Here is a 22219-nt window from a genome sequence, read left to right on the forward strand (position 1 = left end):
AGTGATAAATACACAACTTTTCAAAGCAACAATACTGGTTCATTTTCTTATAAAAGAAATTTAGTTTTTTTTAACCAAACAAACTCGTTTTAGCTACATTTCTTAAAATGCTAAGGTTATAAAATAATTTGAAAATTGTGTCATCAATAAATAACCAATACTTGCACAACCTAACAGCCTACAGCTATGTTGTAAAAGTCTAAGAATCACACAATCATTGGTATAGAGCTCCGGACCCCACGTGACTCTCAGTTAGTGGACGCCATTTTGGCATGCAAAAAAGGTAAACAAACACGGATGTAACCATGAACATGAACGGGATCCGCTTGGATTTTACTTCGTCTGAGTTTACTTCACACTTTAAAACAGACGAAATCGTTTTATATAGTCAGAAATTAAATAGACTAAACATCTCCGACCCTTACCGTGCCCCTGGGATACTTTTTAAAAACGCCAGAAGCGCACAACACCGGACCTGACCGGGGAAACCCCTTGGGATTCCCCCGGCCGGAGGAGCTGGAGAGAAGGTCTGGGACTCTCGACTCTACTGCCCGCTCCGACGCCAGAAGCTGTCGGAGCGGGCTTCTTACCGGCACAACACCAGACCTGACCGGGGAACCCCTTGGGATTCCCCCGGCCGGAGGAGCTGGCTCCGGCGGCTGGGGAGAGGGAAGTCACGCTACTGCCCCCGCAACCCGACTCCGGATACGCGGATGAAAATAGATGGATGGACGGACAAATAACAGATTTACACGTAAGTAGTCTCGGTGAGACAGATAATAGCAATCCAAAGTGCTTTTTATGTGTGATCTGATCAACCATTGCTTAAAAATTAAATACAGCTTAGCCGGTTAATTGCTGTCATCATAAAACACGGAAACGGCAGCACGCAGAAATCACGAGGCAACGTTTTACGTGATGTTTACTTGTTGCTATGAGTAATAAGACAGAAAAAGCCACGCCAAAATAAGTTTAGGAAGCCCACTAAGAATCGTAATAAAAGCATTTAAAATAAATACCATACACAGTTGAGGAAACGTTGGTTTAAGTACCTGATATGAAGTGGTCGTTGCATAAGCGAAATCCTTTACTCTCGGGATCCCACAGCTTCATTTTCGCCCGGTCACTAGTGCGTTTTATTACAATGATCCAACGTTTGTGGCGCTCCGGATCTTGGGGAATCCTGTAGATGGCTCATTCCTTATGTCGACCCCGTCTGTTCTGTTATCCTGGGGCACAACAGGAATCTACCATATTTCCCGTTTGATTAAGTTTTCTGACAATAACAAATAGTCCAGCTGCCGGCTTCTGCATGCCAATATGGCGCCGTTTGGATTTGAACTGTTGCATGCCGGGAGAAGTGACGTCAACTCCCGGAGCTCTATTCAGACAGTTTACTGCTTCAGTTTAATGTTGGCAGCTGAACCACAATGTTATGAAGAGAGACCGGGTGAATTGCAAAGTCCTTCTTTGCCATGAAAAGAAACTTGCTGAGATCCCTTTAATGATTTTGGTCTGGAGTCAACAAGGACTAGCCTGGCAAGCCAGACTAAATAAATGTATTATTGCAAAGCAAGAACTTGGTCTAGTTCACTTGGCTAAACAAGGACAGCAAAAAGACAGAAAAAAAGAATCAAGCTCTGTAAGAAATGCTCTTGACTCTTGGCTGCACCTGTAAGAGTGGTGTCCTACTTGTACACATCCTTGAGCTACTTCATACAGACTGACACGAAGCCTCACGGCTCCTCTAGTGTATATTAAGTCCAGCTAATGAGCTGGCCAGTGTGACAAGAGGCAGCTGTGAACGATGTCCCCTCTGACTTGATGTGCTCTGCCAGCGAAGGACACTGATCCACAGAGAAATGTTGATGAAGTGGGCACCAGAAGCTCCCAGATCCCTTCAGAGTGCAAAGAGCTTGTTCTAACTACCAGGACAAGGTTCATTTCAATGTAAATATATAAAATACATCTACAAAGTAATTTAATCTTTAATAATTTGTATTTCCCCTAAGTCCCTCCCCTGGCCTCTACAGCAAAACCAATAATAAAAGCCTAGAACGTTGACCAATAGATTTACGTATCCACAAGAGGGTGCCGCCAATGCTCCCCAGTTCCCGGCATGCATTACGAGGTAATGCAGACTAACGTCTGTCAACTTAGCACACAAACCTAGCTTGAACGCTAACTCGACCTGCACTTAATTAAAGCAGCAATTTGAATTTTTCCCCCTTTCAGAAACGATGTATGGTTTTTAAGAAATCTGTAAAAGTGATAAACTTACGCTGCACTGATTTAATATCGGCAATACGTAAAACCTTTTTTTTACTAAGCCTGTCCCTTCTCCCAAAGAGCCCCATGCAATTCGAACTGAGCACCACTAGCCAATAGAGTTCCGGACGTCAAGTGACTCTCAGAGAGTAGACGCCATGTTGGCAGGCAACAAATGTAAACAAATTGAACGGGATCGGCTTGGATTTTACTTCGTGGGAGTTTACTTCACACTTTAAAACAGAAGAAATCGTTTTATATAGTCAGAAATTAAATAGATTAAACATCTCTGACCCTTACCGTGCCCCTGGGATACTTTTGAAAAACGCCAGAAGCTGTCGGAGCGGACTTCTTACCGGACCTGGCCGGGGAACCCCTTGGGATTCCCCCGGAGGAGCTGGCCCAAGTGGCTGGGGAGAGGGAAGTCTGGGCCTCTCGACGCTACTGCCCTCGCAACCCAACTCCGGATAAGTGGGTGAAAATGGATGGATGGATGGACAAATAACAGATTTACTTGTAAGTAGTTTAAATAGAGTGCTGTGCTGTTTGAATGTATAAACTGAACGCCAAGAGAAATCACTAGTTTGATTTTTTTTCCGTGCTGTGACAACGGAACGCGTTGAGCTGTGGTCGTCCGACTTGAACTGGATAGGCGGCTACGACCAGGGAGCCACTGGGCGGTGTGAGCGGAAAACACCTACACCACAGCCTGCTGTGAAAGTATTCCTGAAATAGGGTAAGCGTGACGACGTGGAGAGGCAGAAACCAATGAGGGGAATGCTGGGAAGTGGAGTTGTGGGTGATTTCTGATGTCGAGTGGATGGCTGGAGGGCTGGAAACGTGACAACATACATATATATGCTTTGACATTAATGACTACATTTTACTTCTCAGCCTGTTCGCAACAATGATCATTTCACTTTTGTCCACCTGTCTTAAGAACGCCATTTCTGTCCTTTTTCACACTAATACTGTGGATGAAAGATTTCTGTGTCAGACTTAAGGGAGGGAAATTATTCTCTGAGTTCAGCAGAGAAACTTTTAGAGGTAGAGTTAGAGAGAGAGAGAGAGAGAGAGAGAGAGAGAGAGAGAGAGAGAGAGAGTGAGAGAGAGAGAGAGAGAGAGAGAGAGAGAGAGAGAGAGAGAGAGAGAGAGAGAGAGAGAGTGAGAGAGAGAGTGTGAGAGTGTGCTGGATTTGTGATTGGGAATTTTTGCAACCCCCATAAAGAATAGACAAACGTGCAAAATACCCTTTCTTCTGCCCTGTTTGACTCCCCTCTTTTACATCGCCAGTCTTTTTGTTTCGTTTGCTCATTAAATAATAAAGATCAAACATCTTCAAACAGAGAGTCATTGTTCTAATCGGCTCCTGTTCAGTATGCAGCGCGGGCAACAACTCAATTAACCAGCAGCCCCTAGCCATCACACCAGCAGGCTGCCTCATAATATTTCCCATAATGTTTCGTCTAATTTGGAGAGTTTGACATTCACCTCCTGCAGGACAGACAGTGACTGAAGGCGAGGGGGCACAGAGGTGCTGGTGTGTGTGTGAACAGTAATACGCACCGCCTGCAGGTGAGAACACATTTTTTAGCAACTCTTTGAAAACTTTGCCAGCCCAATATTTTTCACCATGTTGTGTTTAACTAAAGCAGTCGATGATAGAAGATGTGTGTGAGTGTAAAATGATTTTGTGAGATATCGTTCAGGCTGCTGAGGTAATAGACTTCTTAAATAAAGAGTATGTGTAGAATAGTGCTTCTGGATTAAGATCATCTTATAGAGGCGTTCTTCTGCACTATCCTGGACTCTAAAACTTTGGAGAGGCCTTCTGGGGCCTCTTGTCATTGCTGTGACCCCCTCTTACTTCAGACTTTCTCCTTCTCCCATGTCTCAGGGACAACCAAACTCTGCATCTCCTAAGTGGCGATGGAGGAGTCACACCAGTGGAACCGATGTCCCCGATCAGCGATGGGCTGGAAAAGACAGAAAAGGAATAGGTGGAGGGGTCAGGGAGGAAAAAACGAGAATGCTGAGACAGCGTTTGCCCTAACTCTCAGACGGGAAGAGCGAGCAGCTGGGTGGAGGTGAATGGAGAGGAGTAAAGATGGGGAGGAAGGTGCAGGAGGGGTCTCATTTATGATTAAGATGGGATCAGGTCCATCACTTCCATTTAAAATGAGGCTCTAATGGTTCAGTGGTAAGTAGGGGAGGGCCATGATAGCTCTCACCTGAAGATGAAGATCCTCTGAGCTTCCTTCGAGGAATCCATCACATTTGGGAATTTTTAGGGGGACACGCAAATATATCTGTAATGGCTAAATATTTTAAAACTTTATATCCTCATAATAAAAAAGAGCGTAACTAATGTATGTTTGGCTGTACACAGGTGCCACTGCATGCCTGCTATAATTTATATATATTTTTTATTTTATTGTTTTTTTTGAGAGCATGTTCTCATTTGCAGACATGACCTGGCCAAGACGTCTTGGAAGGACTAATGGGCGGGTGATTTATCCAACAATACCGGGCCTGAATGTCAAACATGTCCCACTCCAGACAGAACATTGAAGACTCGGGTTTTTCTTTGCTCATTTTCAGATCAGAGCACGAAATACATTTAAGTTGCATCAAACCACCTACAACCCAGACATTTTCCTGCTAAATACAAGAGAAACCAACACAAGACCACCAAAAGTCTATGTAAATGAAATGAATAGATTGCTTTAGTGTGTTTTGAATATAACAGTAAAAAACAAATTCAGGGAAAAAGGGGTTAAAATTGGAGCTGTTGGTCAAAAATGGCCACAACATACATTTGAACAAGCACTGATAGTTTCTAGCAACAGAAAATCTGCACTTTTGTTTTAATTTGAAAGTTACTGGATGTTTTACACCGCTCCCATGTTTGAGTTCTTGTTTGGCCCGATCTGAACTGCTGAGCGTTGACGTAAAACAATAGAACTGATGAGATCTACCAGAGGTGGGCGATATATCAAAATGTATCGATACCGAAATGTATGGCTATTACCCGTGTCAACATGTTAGGTATTCAAAAAAAAAAAAAAAAAAAAGAAAGATGTTCACATGACTGTACACGTTGTCAGAGGAAACGAGAGAGCGCTCTCGTGACACCAGTCACCATTTTTTTGGTCCAAACATCTTTGGTTGTCAGTGGTGTTTTTCTTTCTGGGACTCTGGTAGTTGGTCCTAAAGTTGAAGTGGTAGCAGCCGGCTGTTTCTCCTTCTCTGTAGGGATGCACCGATACGATACCGGTATTGGTATCGGCACTGATACTGATACCAATACCAGTATCGGTATCGGTAAAAGTTAACCGATACCAATGCAGTTGCTTGAAAATGGCTTCACTGTAACTTGTCATGTCTGTTCACCTAATATTTTAGTGTTGTTATGATTTCCATTCATATATTTTACTTTTTATCTACCTCACAGTCTTTTCCTGTTGAAAGCAGAGAAGAAAGTAAAATCTGTATTCCAAATCATTGCATTTTTCTGTGTGGTAGAAGTATCGGTATTGGTAATCGGTATCGGCGAGTACTCAGATCCAAGTATCGGTATCGTAACGGTTTGGAAGAAAGTGGTATCCTTGCATCCCTACTTCTCTGATGATATTGAGCGGAGAACCTCTCACACCAGTGGTGTCCTGTTGCTAAATACGGGAGTGTGTGATGAGTTGAGGACCAGGGAAGTTGCAGAAGTGCTCAGTTCGGCAAGACCAACAACCAGATGGCTAGTTTCGGTCTGAGCCGTGTTTTTGGCAGAGGTTTATAGACAAATGATCTCTACAGTATAGTTATAGTTATGCTATGTTCCAATTTGCTATTGCAGCTTTAACCAAATGAATGGCAGGTGTGACAGATGGAGTTGACTGAAGTGCCGGTAAATGGTAAAATGTGGAACGAAGAAAGAAGGGAGAGGAGCTCAAAATTCCTCCATAGCATAATGAGTTAGAAGCCGAAGTGCATATAAGATGCATTTGAACAGTCTGCATCAGCGCAATGGAAGAACACCTTTAGAGAAGCAAGTGCCCATTTGTTCTTCTGTGTCTTTTCAGGTGGCAACGCTGGGTCGTGTGTGTGTGTTTAGCGGAGGGCGTAGTTGTTGACAGTAAGGTAAACCCTTTTAGCACGTTCATAAAGGCAGCATTTAGCAACGTCACAACAAGTTCTCAAGAGAAACCAAGCCGCCATCAAACAAGGGCAACGATGCGCTACAAAGTCACAGCCCCTGAGGATGGTGGCCGACATCCAGCCCACCGGCCCCGGTGCATAACTCACTGCCTGCGTTGAACACAGTTCTTGGTACATAGCAACATGAGAGAGGCTTTTCAGTGTGATTTCCAGTGTGAAGTTATGGTGTTGATTAGCGCAGTGACAGCTGCCATGATTAAAATGGCTGATAGTAATAGTGCAGCATTCATGCATTGACAACTTTGCTCTGCATGGCTTTGTGAGTGGTGATGTATGACACCATTAGGGTAACCTCAGGGCCCTGGAGGACACTTATCTCCCTCGTCACGTCCTTCACACTTCCCATTCTCGCTCTAACAAAAGGACGCCTGCTCTCTGGTCTGCATGCTTATGAATTGTGAGTACATGGGGATCCAGTGTGTGCAATATGTCTGCTTATCCGCTCATTCTCTGGCTATTTTTTTTCTTTCTGTGAGCGATAATCTGTAAAAATATAACCCATGATGTGCTTTTATGCAAAGAGCATTTTGAATGAATTACAGAGTTATGATTTTAAAAGTTTTAAAATCACTGACACACTTTTTTCTGTGAAATAGTTTCAAAAACTAGGTGATTAATTCTGAACTGGCGCTTCCATTATGCGTGCTTTCTCCTATTTACACTAAAAGTAATATTTAAGCTGACGTTGCTACATCGGACCTTTAAAATTATTGGGCTTTTAGTCTCTATCTATCTATCTATCTATCTATCTATCTATCTATCTATCTATCTATCTATCTATCTATCTATCTATCTATCTATATGTATATATATATATATATATATATATATATATATATATATACATATATGTATGTATATATATATATATATACATATATGTATGTATATATATATATATATACATACATATATGTATATATATATATATATATATATATATATATATATACATATATGTATGTATATATATGTGTGTATAAAAATGAAATCTTTTGTTGCATTTGTTTTAAACAGTTTTTGACTCTGAATGGATTATTTGTAAAAGGTTTTTTTATGATAGAGGCCATAATACAAGAATTATTTGTGTGCTTTGTGCAAGAATAGAAAATCCATGATGCGTATTCTACAGCTATTCTTCACGTGCCTGACACATTTCTGCTAAATATGCATGCATAGAAGTGATTTGGAACGCATAAACAAACACACAGACTTCTTTTATGTTGTTTTAAATGCCAACAGAGACAATCCCTGAAACATTGCATGCATTAGCCCTCACAGCTTACCTAACGCTCCTTTGATTTTCACCCATGCATGATATAAAACTAAAACATATGCAGTTTTCCAGTCATTTTAACAGGAAGCCTGCTGCAAAGCATTGTGGGAAAGGGTCATTTGTTCTGCACGCTGCAAATGAAGGATCTTACAAACTCCTAAAATGTTTTTAAGCAAACATCCCAAGTGGATCTCTTCGTAAAGTGAGTAAAATTGAATTTTTTTCTGATAATTGCTAACAAAAAAAAGTCATCATTTTACTCCTTCACTTCATTCATGTTGACGTGCAAAGTAGCAGAAAACTACACATACCTGTAGATGCCCTTCTGTCTGTTGTGCTGAGCTGGGAAAATGTTTGTGAGAACATCTCTGTAAACATGCTCCCACCCACCCAGGGGGCTGACAACTTAAACACCCCTGCCACTGATACTGCAGTCATGTCAACGGAAGTGTAAGGCAATACCCAGTTTTCCTAACAAGTTGAACCTAGCTGGAGGCATCCTGGCATCCCAAGACTCCAAACATATGTCCCCTCCCGACTACAAAAATACACACACTCTTATTTTTGGCGGCATGCAACCCCTTAATTATTTCAGTGGGCTGAATTTGAGACGATTAGGTTCTTAAGGTTTTGCAGAGGGCACGGAGTCAAGATACCAAGGAACGGCGAGAAAGAAGCACTGAAGGCGATAGGATATTTAAAGGAAGATGGCTCGGTGGAGATTTATAGGACAGACACGTACACTTGGAAAAGCACGTTCCTATCTACAAACTGTCCTGTCCTCTAGTTGCCGCGCCACTGCAGCTAATGAGAAAAACAGACACCAGTGTAAGCTCTCTTTTCCTGGGATTGATAACATTTGTAATTGAGGCGCTTACTATGTAGTGCCAGCTTCCTCACTCTCTCACGGCAGCTTCCAAGTTGTCTCAGAGTGGAGACGAGAGGTGATGGCAGGAATCTGAATGCCTTGAGAGTTCTGGTGTTCCCGTGATCATGAAGAAATCGCAACTCTAAATGTTTATGTTATGTTTAAGTTTATTCATTTCGCAGACGCTTTTATCCAAAGCGACGTACAATTATTTTTTGTTAACCTATAGGGCATGTTGTGATCTGTGGGGGAAACCGGAGTACCCGGAGGAAACCCACGCATGCATGGGGAGAACACGCAACTCCACGCAGAAAGGCGAGTTTTGAACCTGCGACCTTCGTGCTGCGAGGCAACAGTGCTAACCACTGCGCCACCATGCAGCAGTACATCAGAAGTAATCATAGACTCAGACTAATGGTTATTCTAGTAATGTTCGATATCAGCGTTTATGCCGATGTGGTCTAATTCTTGAAGCAACACTTCCTGCTTCTCCTTCCGACTGGTTTAAGCTGAACTGTTGCAAACAAAATAGCTGCTGCCTTCTGTAGCTAGCACTAACAACAAGCTAACATTAACATGAGCCAACTGATCCACAAAAAGCCACGAGGTAAGAAGATCGACTCTGTCGGACAACAACTATTATTACTTGCGAGTCCTGTAGCAACAAAGCCAGGTCATCATCAGTCCGTGATTTTATCGTCCCCTTCATCTCCCTCAAAAAAACCAGCTCAGTGGCCTAGTGGTATGAGTGGGAGGTCAGGGCTCAAATCCTGGTTGGGTCCTATCAAAGACTTTGAAAAAATGGGACCCAGTGCCCTCCACCCAGCTTAATGGTTCCCGAGCGTGGCTGTGTCTGCAGCTCACGGCTCCCCCAGGGGATGGATCAAATGCGGAGAACAAATGTTGCACACACTTCAGTGTGTGTGACAACTATTGGGACTTTAGCTTATCTAGCGTAGGCTGCGCTGATGTTCATTCTGTTCAGCTTTAAGTACTTGTTTGAAAATAATTCTCAGTAAAATTACCAAAGTTCCATTAAAAACACGAGGAACGATATGACATGAAATCAAAACAGATGCAGCATAAACTTAAGCTAAATCTTAATTAATCTAATCCTATAATGAGACAGAAACATCACCCAGCTCTAGCTTGTTGCTGATATTAATCTGATTTTGTTCCAAACACCTGTTGTTTACCTATAAAGTTGATGTAATGGAGCAGTGTGATTATGATTAGAGTGGTGATGCATCGAAAGCAACTTCTGAAAGTGTATCGGGCCAAAATATCTTTAGGGGAAATGTAATAGATCCGTGTGTTATAAAAAAATATATATCTTTTTATTTAATTGAATGTACACAGTAGAAGCAAACGTAACCGTTAAGACACCTGATGGGATTTTTCAAACCATGTTTATTAAGGAAAATAGACGTTATGTCCCAACCAGTCCCTCCCAGTCTAATAAACACTGGGAGGAACTCATCAGAGCTGCAGCTGAAGATCAATAGCGACTGAATGAGAGTAATAGCTTTCACCTTAACACACACAAATTTCAATTAAGCCCAGTTTTCAAGCAGACACTTGGCATTTTCAGTGCAGCCGCTGTTTGCATCAATGCTTAAATAATAACATCCAAAATGAATCATTGATTTGTTTTTCATAGAGACATGCGTGGATTTCCAGTTGGAATTAATAACGAAAAGACGTTCAGCTGCTTTCCTCTTTGACCTGCAGAGAGGACACGTCCTCCTTCTCTCTATATTAACATTTAAAAAGTAAATTGTACAAGTGACCTGCAGAGAGAGTGGATTTCAAACAGCGAGTCTAAAAGGAACAACTCGGATAAATCATGGGTTGAAATGCGAGTCCGCGACTGTTGTCAGAGATTTATTGGCAGCTGTATTTTTCTAGTGTCAACTGATGTTCCATAAGACTTAGCCAGCGTCTTAGATTGCTTTCACCCATGCACACTCTCCACCAACACACACACACACATGGACGGTTCCCCGGCCGTCTCACACAGACAATAACTCACGCTGCACTTCTTCACTCCATCAACAGGCGTCCTGCATTTAAATTTGAGAACTAGTCCGGTGAGACCGTTAAACAGGACAGATTGAGATGAGAAGCGCCTCTCCAGCGCTAGCATTAGCCTACTTATCTTATTAGTGGGGCAGCTCCAGCACACTTGATACCCCCACGGCTACCGCTCCTTTGGCCTCAGGGAACCCGCCGAGGCTTCAAAGACCAGATCAGGCGTCCTGGTGGCTCAGCATGCTGAGACGCATACCACAACCATGTTGGTTTGAATTCAGTCTGTGGCAGTTGCTTACTGTCACTCTGTCATTTCAGCGACTTGTCAGTCTCAAGTATTAGATAAACAAAAAGTTATTGCATCGTTTTTAAAAGCATTTCTCTCAAATATCCTCTCAGATGTCTTTCTTTGTGCAGCAACAGCAATCTTACCAAGCCTGCTCATGGGAAATTATATGATTTATGATATTTTTTTTTTTCAAATTTTCTACAAAAAGCTGTTATTGGTCCAAAAATTCATCACATTTTAAGGTTGAGAAGATTTATTCCATGATTTTTACAAAAGTGCACAAAGCTTACGACATAAGGGGAAGTTTTAACCTGATAAGAAGTTTCTGCACCGGAGAATCTGCATCTGAGCATGAATGAGAGCTTAAAATGGTCCTAAAGCCGCTGACAGTCGGCGTCTTCTAAACGACGACTGACCACACACACACACACACACACACACACACACACACACACACACACACACACACACACACACACACACACACACACACACACACACACACACAAACTTTACAGGGTTAGAAGTCAGTCGTTATTTTCGTCCTTGTTGACAGTTGGGCTCATTATTTATTAATAAATAATCTTTAACATCTAAAAGTCTAACTCTGAGGCCCTGTCCACACGTAGCCGGGGATCTGCCAAGACATAGATATTTTTCTACGTTTTGGCCTGTCATCCACACGAAAACTGAGTTTTTTTCACACGAAAACGGATCTTTTTAAAAACTCCGGCCAAAGTGAAGATCTGCGTTTTCTCCGTTTTGGGTGTCTGCGTATGAACAGACAAAACCGGAGTTTTAAGGTCCGCAACGTCACTTTCCGCGACAAAAAAATGCTGACATCACGTGTGCGACCTGTGTTTACACTAGCCGACAGCATGGATGCCCTCAGAGCTGCGCTCGCTTTATCAATTGCCCAAGCGCTTTTTGCTCGTTTGTTTTTGCAAGCGGAATTACTGCTCCTTGCGGAAGACCACAGACGAAGGACGAGGTTAAGAACGGGGGAAGTACTGCCACCTACAGGTCTGGCATGTCCTTAACAACGTATTTATCCGGGTACGTGTGGACTGTTTTTTTTTTAACGAGGTGGTGTGGATGAAAGTTTTTGGAGGGGCGGATATTCGTTTAAAAAAAACCCGGCTACTTGTGGACTAGGCCTAAAATTCAAGCCAACAAACAACATTGTTATTTGATTCAAAAGTAAGAAAAAAAAAAAAGTTTAACAGAAATGCAAGAGGTGAGATGAATCTTTTGCTGGAAGACAAAAAAAAAAGGTTTATCAAAAATAATTTATGCAATCATTATTGTATATTGTATTTCTAAGACAAGTGATTTAAAATATATTTTAGTTTTTCATTTTGAAACAGCTAATTTAGCACATTGTTGTCAGGTGGTGAAGAGCAGTGCTTTGATTTTTGGAATTTCAACAATGTGAAAAAATCTTGTTTTTTTTTTACATTTGATCACATTTTAGTTTAAAAATGTTCTTATCTTCAAAACCAGCATTGCTGAAAATGAAGTAAATAATTTAAAAAATGGTTTTGAGTAGAAATCTACTAATGGGGGAACAAAGGTTAGGATTCTTAAAACTAACAAACAAATCTAAGATTAGATTAATTCCACCGTATAAATGAAATAGTTTTATGTTTCCAGCATTGCTGCAACAGGTTATTTGTAAATAGAATCTTGATTGTTTATCCCTTTTTGAGAACAGCTGATAATAATAATACATGGTTGTGCCTACAGAACAGTGTTACTATTGCTTTTTAGCTTGTTTAGGAATTCTGTAATTATCTGCTGTAAACAGGATAATGGCTGCAACTTTAACAAATTTGTCAACTAAAGCAGAAATTTGCAAAGAGGTGCAAAAAATGAGACCAATACTTGTAATAAACTGGTGTGTGAGACATTTTTATAATGATAAATGTTACATTATATTCCAATACTTTATGGTTGTAAATAATCCAACATCCTGACCCAAAGATGTCAGCGCACACAAACTCGGGACAAAAACAAGGTAGGCTACAAAAGATGGCGAGGAACCTGCAGCCTCGCTGTGTTACTGTAAGTAGCAACACATAAGTCTAACCTTTAGCTGCTCACTGAAAACTGAGCTGAGCAGAGCTGCTTTGATGATTTGAACCTTGTGCTTATGCACACACACACACACACACACACACACACACACACACACACACACACACACACACACACACACACACACACACACACAGCTGCTCTGCAGAGAGAACCACACACAATGCCGTGTCTTGCAACCATCCTCTAAAATCCAGATTTCATCTCCTGTTGGTGATTCAGATGGCAGGAAAGGATAAGATGTGTTTTTTAATGTATCTGTTTAATTTCTCTGACTCAAAACCTCCTGAACTTATCCAAATTCATGCGTAGTTACCCCCCCCAGCAGCCCTTGTGCAGAAACCGCTTACAAGACTCTTTTAGGAGTCGTGTGAACATGCTGGGTGGGCCGAGTGGCACTTCACAGTTCACCTGCACACTCGTCTTTCTCACACTTTCCTCTTCCGTGGTCACTCTCCCTCTCTTGCTCTCTCTCTCTCTCTCACACACACACACACACACACACACACACACACACACACACACACACACACACACACACACACACACACACACACACACACACTTGTCACCGTAAAACAGGTTGTGTTGTCACATCTCCTGTCACCATGCTTGTTCCTCGGTGCCACATATGAGCTCTCTCAGCTGTTCCTCATGACTGCACCACAATTAACCCCGCGCATACGTGCTCGTGAGCGTGTCCGTGCACACACTCACACACCCGAAGACATCGACACATAGTTTTCACTTTCTCTGGCTCCTTCTCACCACGGCTGCCCTTGCACTATCAATTCACAGCGCAACCCAATCCGTGCAGCTGAGTCACTCACTCTTCTGTCACCATCAAAATGCATTTTTACCGCTTTATGCACAAAATCTTAACATATTTTTCTGTGTCTGGGGGTTTCAGTGAAGCATAACTTTGTTTTTAGATGAAAAAAAAAACACAGGTGCTTTGCCAACTCATAAACCAAGAATAAACCAAAAGGATAGTCTCTCACCGTGAACTAAATCATGAAATGTGACACTGGAGCTGCTGTCATCTGGGACATCTAAATAAGAAAAATAAAATGAGAAAAGGTCGAATAATTTATAAAGGCACAAACTTTGTCAGAAGTTTTGTCAAGAATTAAAATAACTCATCTCTGACTGCATCTCTTAAGTTTATAACTTAGTTGTTAGTTGAAGTTAGCCATGCTATATTGTTCAGTAGTTGTTTATAATTAACGCTTGTATGTAAAAAATAAGCAATAACAAAATAAAGAAGATAATTCTGTTAAAATAATGTCGACGCTTGTTTTAACGCGGGTGAGGGAGGTTTAGCTTGTTCAGAGTTTCTGTAAAACAAGGTTTTTCTGATTAAACCAGAGTGTTGTTCTATCTTTGCAAAACAGGTTTGGTGAATTTAATCTAATTTGTTGCAATAGTTTTATGGTTTACATGGAGAAAATACACATTTTTGTTATTTTAAAATCAGTCAGTCCCAGAATTTAGCTGTAAATATGTGCCCATAAACACATATTCTGAATGTTTTCGGACTTTTTTTTTAAATCACTTTCATTTTTATTGTTTTAAAAGTGACTTATATTTTTCATCATGTTTGTAAATTGCTGTATAAAAATCCCTTCTTCTCCTTCTTCTCGCAGGACATGATGAGGGTGGAAAACATTCATGAAAGACCTGAACAAAGCATGAAAAGAATGTGACGTTTAAAATAACAAAAGCACCACAGAAGAGAGGGGAAATGATTGATAATCTATTTATTTAATGATTTATTGATTTATGATGCCTTCTTGTGTTTTAGTATCAGGTTTTAATTAATACTGTAATGGGTGTGGTTTTTATTGTTTGTTTGCTTTTTGAACAGCAGCATAAATCAGGAAAAATCTAAATATTCCCTCATTTTCTAGAAACATATTTGAGACAGATTCGCCTGAAACACGCCTACCCTCACCTATGGTCACAAGCTTTGGGTAGACACCAAAAGAACGAGATCACGGGTAAAATGAAATGACTTTTCTCCGCAGGGTGGCTGGGCTCTCCCTTAGAGATAGGGTGAGACGCTCAGTCATCATGGAGGGGCTTGGAGTAGACCTGCTGCTCCTCCACATCGGGAGGAGCCAGTTGAGGTGGCTCGGGCAACTGTTAAGGATGCCTCCTACTATTTGAGGTTTTCTGGGCCCATCCAACTGGCATCGGCTCCTCTCCGCCTGGACCAGATTGGGAGTGTTCTCATTTAGGTAGCATTGGATTTTCCTGCACACAGCCAGACGTCTTTTCAGCCCTCGTCCCAAGACAGTCTAACTGGAGCCAAACTGCCGGCTGATTGGCTGGCTCAAAAATCACGCATGCCATTAGAGGGAGCCTCCGATTAGTGGATGAAATCAGCCCGGGGTGGGGATTAATTGTCATTCTGGATGCTGTGGAGTTAACAAGCCTCTGACTAAAGGCATTTTTCTCTGTCTCTAACTGATGTGAGGAGGCACACACACACACACACACACACACACGTACACACACGCACACACACAGTGCTGCCAGACACAACAAAGCAGGATACAAAATCAGAGTCAAAGAGTCTCCAAAGGCAAGACTGCTCGGGCTGCTTTTGTTTAATAATGGAGACCCTGCCCCGCCCACGCGCTCGGAGATGCGCTCATGACATCACAGGCCACACATCGCCAATGTACTCAGTCACGTCTTACTTAATCAATTTCCCTCTGGGAGTAATAAAGTATTTTAGAATTTGAACTGCATTCCTAAGGCAGTGTGGAACAAACGCGGCCAGGCTGGGGTGGAGTGGAGTCGATGCTAGTGTGTACACTGTTAAAAATAAAGGTTCCAGTTAGAACCAAAGACGGTTCTTCACAGTGATGCCATAGGGGAACCTTCTTCGGTTCTCCAAGAAACCTTTTGCCTATTGGTTCTTTAAAGAACCATTTATAAATGGATTATTTGAGGAACTTTTATTTGGTTCTCTGTGGAACCTCACATATAGAACCTTTTAGGGTTCCACAAATAACCATTTATCAAAAGGTTCTATGAAGAACTAATTCATTTGGGTGCTTCAGAGAACCGGAAAAAGTTCTTTAAAGAACATCATTAGATTCTCTGTGGAACCTTAAAATCAGAACCTTTTAGGGTTCCTTAAATAACCATTTATCAAGGGGTTCTCTGAAGAACTAATTCATTTGTGTGCTTCAGAAAAAGGTTTTTTTGGGTGTAAGTGGTAAACGTCTCTCAGCTGGCCAGGGAAAGCCTTGGGATTCCCCCGGAAGAGCTGGCCGACGTGGCTGGGGAGAGCGAAGTCTGGGCCTCTCGACTTAGGCTGCTGCCCCCGCGACCCAAGCGGATGAATTTGGATGGATGATATTCTGAAGCTGAAGCTTTTTGTTACATCACACAGACCTGCACCTCCAGGTTTCTGGACTTGTTCCAACTTTACTTAATTCTCAGAAAAATGTCAACATTTTGTTTGTTTGTCAGAAAATGATGAACAGGATATCTAAAAGTGAATCAAAAAGACTTGCTTAAGAGTTTTGCACAGCAGATTGTGCATTCAGCTTGACATAAGCGATGTTGTCACAGACGTCTGCGCCGGTGGAGGCTTTGTGCAGAATACCAGGAAGTGATGAGCGTATTTGTCAACACACGCAGAGCAACGAAGGACTATATAGTTGTGAAAATCATTAAAACCCCCTGAACTCACTCCATCACCATTTCCAAAGTGATCTGATAGAGATATTACCTAAATGACTCACAAGCTGTGGGCTGCTAACTAAATGCTAATATGTGTCAGCGCGGCGTGAGGATTTATGGCTCGCCATCTGTTCACCGGCGTACAGTACAATGTTAGCTTACAATGTTGGCTTTGATCAAGACCTCCCTGTTCATTCATCCTAATCACGCTTCAGAGCAGGAATTAGAACCAAGTTATTTCTCCTTTAACCCACTCGAGCACAAATTCAAACAATGATTAATTGGCTTGCTGGAAATGGAGCTTTTATTTTTAGAAGAACGACATCAGAAACAACATTGTTCCAGGCTGGTTGGAAATTTAAATAATGGAGATTTTGTTCAAATAAAATAAATGAGCTCAGTTTTATTTCCTGTGTTTGTGGGAATCAGCCACTTTTCTCTAAACACTGCGATAATCTTCCCCTAAAACATACCTGACACAGCTTCGTCTTTGAAAACGTTGTTAAAAGTGCCGTTTGGACTGAGCGCTTCGCTGAGCTTGTCTCTGTAATTATTGCTCAAACGCTGTGTGACAGTTAATAGAAGCCACATAATGAAGTAAACATTTACTGGTGATCTGTATGGATCCGTGAGGAAAAATAGTGAACTTTGTGAAGAATTCCACACAATCCATCTGTCCAAACAAGTTTATTCTAACATTTATCTTCGGGAAGAAGCCTCCAGGCCTGGAGCATGCCTAATGCCGTTTGATGAAACAGTAAAGATTCTCCATATCTTCTCCACAGTAAAAGGCTAATTGCTTTGCTGTAGTCAGATTTACATCCTCCCCATCCTCCTTTATGCACCAGACATCTGTGAGCCCTCACGCTGCCAGGCTCCAAAGGGGTGTATGTTATGATCTCGTGTCAGCGAAATCAATCCTTATCAATTTTAAAGTTCAGATTTTTATTTCATGGCTTTCAAGGGAGCGTCTCTCAAGCGAAAATGACTATTCCAGCTCTTTTCTCCCCCCTCCTTTAGCACTTCTCCCATCTGTGTCCATATTGATTGCCTGTGTTGGCGGCTCCCCTGTGGTTTTTCTTTGCCCCGTAGCGGCCCGTGGACTTTTATCAGCAAGCGCCTGAAGACATAGCTGAGTTAAATAACGCTAACTAAAGCCTGTAATCCGTCTCAATGTGACTTTCCAACATTAACAAGCTCTGGCAATTATCACGTCTCCACAGAGTCTGTGAAGAGACCAACAAAGGTCAAATGTGCTAGTACAGGGAATCACACTTTGCTGTTATATGTATAAATCACTTTTTAATATTGTTATAAATGCATGTATATGTTGTATTTTCTGCATTTTTCTAACCTAAAAATGTTCTTGAACACAGCGTTGGGCGGGACTCAAAGTGAAAGACGTTTGGCTTATCTTTTATCCTTTATTTGAGAGGTGAAGAATTTGGTTTTGATCTTCCTGTGACCAACCACAACCCTCACAAATGTGTGTTAAACACTCCTTTAGTCAATGCATTTGCAGTGGTGTCTGGTGGGATCGAAAACCTCGCGAGTTGTACTCGGGAGTATAAAAGCCCAGAAGCACCTGGATCCGCATGGACAAGTCTGCTGCAGTAGAGAGTGGCAGAACGAGACAGGTCTTATTTCCTGATATTTGAACTTCCTGCCTCAGATTGGATAACAGCAACGTGACTCTACGTCTCTATTTGCTCTGCAGTGATGATGCTTTATCGCCACAAATAAAACAAGTCTGCAGGGGCTTCTGCCGTGTGGTTCAGTTGCTAATGCTAACGGTTAGCTTCTACTAGCTGTTTCCTGGACACTCAAACAACAACAGCCTTCCTCGCCATGTGTCAAGGTGGGTGAGTCCAAGCGACCTCCTTAGTCAGATCTGTCAGGCTTTTCTAATCCTAAAGCTTCATCATCTAGAATGACCCATTAAAATCATACATAATCAGTAAAAAACACCTTTAAATAGATATACACACAACAAGTCTGAGTAGATGATCCTCAAATGATAACAGTGATTGCAGCTCGGCAAACACCAGCTATGTACATGAAGAGCATGTATTTCTTGTGATCAGATAGCTTAATCAGCCATGGAAAACGATCTGCTGATTAGCCTTTCTGAGCCAAATGTGTTCACAGATCACAAGCAGCAAAATCAAAACCAACCAAGAATAACTTTTTTCTGATCTCTTTGGTTCTGCATTACAAGATACTAAACACCCAATCATGCAAGTTGTTTAAGGATTTGGGTCTTTTTTGGGGCTCAAATTTACAGCTCTCCATAAAAATGAATTTGGTTTCACCCATATATTACACCTACTTCAAAACCCTAAACATTCAACTTTTCTGGATCAATAAATCAAGATAATATTTGTGAAAACATGACCAAAGGCTCAGGAACTTGTTGCAGGTGTTCTGGATTTATTAGCTGATTAGAGTGTGACACTTTGAGTCTAGAATGTTGAACATTTTCACAATAATCTAATTGTCTGAGATTTTGAATTTGGAGTTTTCACAAGCTGTAAGCCATAATCATCACAGTTATAACAAATAAAGGCTTGAAAATCTGGCTTTGCATTTACAGAGTCCATCTCATATATTCATTTCAACCTTTTAGTTGAATTACTGACATAATGAAACTAAAAAATTTCATTTGTCACCTTTTACATTTTGTGTTGCCATCTCTACTCTGTGCCTCTATAATATAAACACTTCAAATGTGGGAAAAAATATCTGTTTTCTGTCAGTGCTGTTTTTTTCTTTCAGGAATTATGTGCCTAAAACAAGTCCTTTCAAAAAGCTCCCATTTGTGATGTCACAACAGGGAGATTAGCACAGAACCACCTTTCATAAGTAGGAGGGAGACACCTCTGGAGGAGCAGCAGCTCTAATCCGAGACCCCTCCAGGATATCAGAGATTCTCTGCTTATGGCAGCCTGAGCAGGAGAAGGGTGGGCGTGGTCAGCTCCAGCTTGTTTTCTGTGAAATGGCTCATTCTGGAAGGTACTGAAAATTAATTAAACTGCTAAAATTGCTTTATGTGAGAGGGATTTAGTGAAAAGAACTTCATAACCATGTTTTGTATTGATCATGGAACTATTATATCTTATGAAAAAATGTTGTAAAATGTCTCCTTTTAATGAAATTCAAAATTGTTTCACATCAGAATCTGCAAGGAAAAGAAGAAGAAGAAGAAGAAGAAGAAGAGGAAGAAGAAGAAGAAGAAGAAGGAGAAGAAGAAGAAGAAGAAGAAGAAGAAGAAGAAGAAGAAGAAGAAAATATCTTTTCTATAGCGCCTCTCAAGATAAAAATCACGAGGCGCTTTACAAAAACAAAAAGGTTTAACTGGTGTGCGTCTAAATAACAGATAAAAGCCAAAGCCACGTCTTTGAGGTGCTAACGTTTGGAACATCGTGCTAATTTCATTGGGACTGAACACAAAGACTTAAAGGAAACATGAAGCTACGTTTACTTTGCCTGTATTTTCTTGACCTCCTTTAGCGCAACGACAGACTTCCTGATCACACCAAGTCCGAGTATTTACTGGTAGCCAACAAAGTTTACCCCTTCAGTTTCCTTGACTCTTTTCCTTTTACAACTTGTGTCAGGTAAACAATGAAGGACTTAAGATTTGGAAACGGGGTTGCTGTTCACACAGCTCGTGAGCTGGACTATTTCTGCGTGAGTGTACGGTGCAGGGGATTGCTGTGAGGCCTCCAAACAGTAAACTAATGGTTCAGCGCTAACTGCCCACTAAGTGGGTGGGACAAGGATGGCCTGACCCCACTGGCCTTCCCACCAGTCCCCTCTAACAGCTTTGGCCTCGGGGTCAGCTCAATTTCCCCACTGCTGAGTGGTCATTACGGAGCAGGGCTTTGATAAATGCTCACGGCTGCTGCCGACTGGAGCCTCTTGCTCATCTGCCAGGCGCAGGAGCCTCAAACGGCGCGGCCACACAGACAGAAATGATCCAAAAGAGCAAATCAGGGAAGACGGGAAAACAAGTTCATGAACAGAAAGATCAGAAAAGCAACAGAGACGAAACTCGAGGAAGAAGACAGCAGCCTAACCAAAACAGAACCTGGATACCCACTTTCATGATGCCAATGTTGCCTAGCAACTAGGGTGATCCGAGCCTCCTCCTATTTGGGCTCGGATAGAAAATGTAGACTGAGAAGGATAAATGAGATAGTGGGAAAAACAAATGACATGGAAATGGCTGCAGACCCCGGTGGTGTCCTCCATCTCATCTCTTCTCTCCGTCTCTTTCTGCTTCATTTCCACTGAGACGCTCTTGATAAAAACCTCTAAATATAATCAGCTCACATTCCCACAAACACTCGACTTGATTCTGGTTGGACGGATCAGGGTGCAGATTTGATCTGTTTATCTTGATAACATTTGTGCCGTTTTTGTCAGCAGTTGGAAACAACGACTGATGCTAGAGGAAAAAAACCGGACACGATATCGTGAAGGACCTATAGACTCTGCAGTTTTCTCAAAGCCAAAATGCTGGTTTGAGCTGCAGCCTGAGAGGCCCTCTGTAGTTATTTCCACATTGTAACTATAAAAGTCAATTACTGTGTTTTAAAAGGAAAGTTTAAGGCTCTGGGAAATGACTGTTGTCGTTGTGTTTAAAGAAAATAAACTCTCGTCTTCCACCAGATCCTCACAACAGTCCAGAAAATGGGTCTAATTGTTCTGCTGTCAGCATTTCTTTACACGCTTATGCAAAAAAATCCAAACATATTCAGGTGAAAAGGCAGAACTTTTATTGTACTTGGACTAAAAGGTCCAAGTACACTTTGGAACCATCCCACCCTCCATCGCTTCAGTCTGACTCAGGCTGTAAAGATGCAAGAGTGTTTATGTTGATTTTCCTGTTTGTGTTTGTAAACCACACTGTAAGGTAGGGTTGATTACAAACACACACACACACACACACACACACACACACACACACACACACACACACACACACACACACACACACACACACACACACACACACACACACACACACACACACAACGCCACCGCCACCATTCACCAACATAATCAGTTGGATCCTTTGAAGGTCTCGTCCCACAACAACAATAAAGAATCCCCAACAAAAGTCATCTGGAGACTGAAACTAAACAAAAATTGAGGGAAAACAGAAAGAAAAGAATCCAAACTGAAATTCAACAGCACAACAGAAGTAAGAGCCGCTTTGTTTCTGGACTAGTTCACATTACCTTATTTGCACTTTTATTGTGATAAACAAAATAATCACGAAGATCACTACAAAAACAACAAACCTCTTCGAGACTTTTGGGTTTATTCACGTCACAGTACAGCTAATAGAATTCAAATAGAACAAAGCAGAAATTCAAAAGTTATGAAGATCTGAAATTGGTAGAACGTCAGACGTCAATAAAGGTTTAAAAGATTCGTTTTCTCTATTAGTAGTAATGCTATACTGTTGATT

At 41.6% G+C, this 22219-nt stretch overlaps 1 long non-coding RNA gene across 1 annotated transcript; it reads left to right on the forward strand.

Annotated features, from left to right (window-relative positions):
* The first annotated feature begins 231 nt into the window (after positions 1-231).
* On the forward strand, positions 232-7173 carry LOC129167801 (uncharacterized). Its single transcript, XR_008566144.2, has 3 exons — positions 232-3004; positions 3769-3843; positions 4166-7173. It is a non-coding gene; the product is annotated as an uncharacterized lncRNA (long non-coding RNA).
* Positions 7174-22219: the final 15046 nt, after the last annotated feature.

This window comes from Nothobranchius furzeri, chromosome 8 (assembly GCF_043380555.1).
Source record: "Nothobranchius furzeri strain GRZ-AD chromosome 8, NfurGRZ-RIMD1, whole genome shotgun sequence".
Lineage (NCBI taxonomy): Eukaryota > Metazoa > Chordata > Actinopteri > Cyprinodontiformes > Nothobranchiidae > Nothobranchius > Nothobranchius furzeri.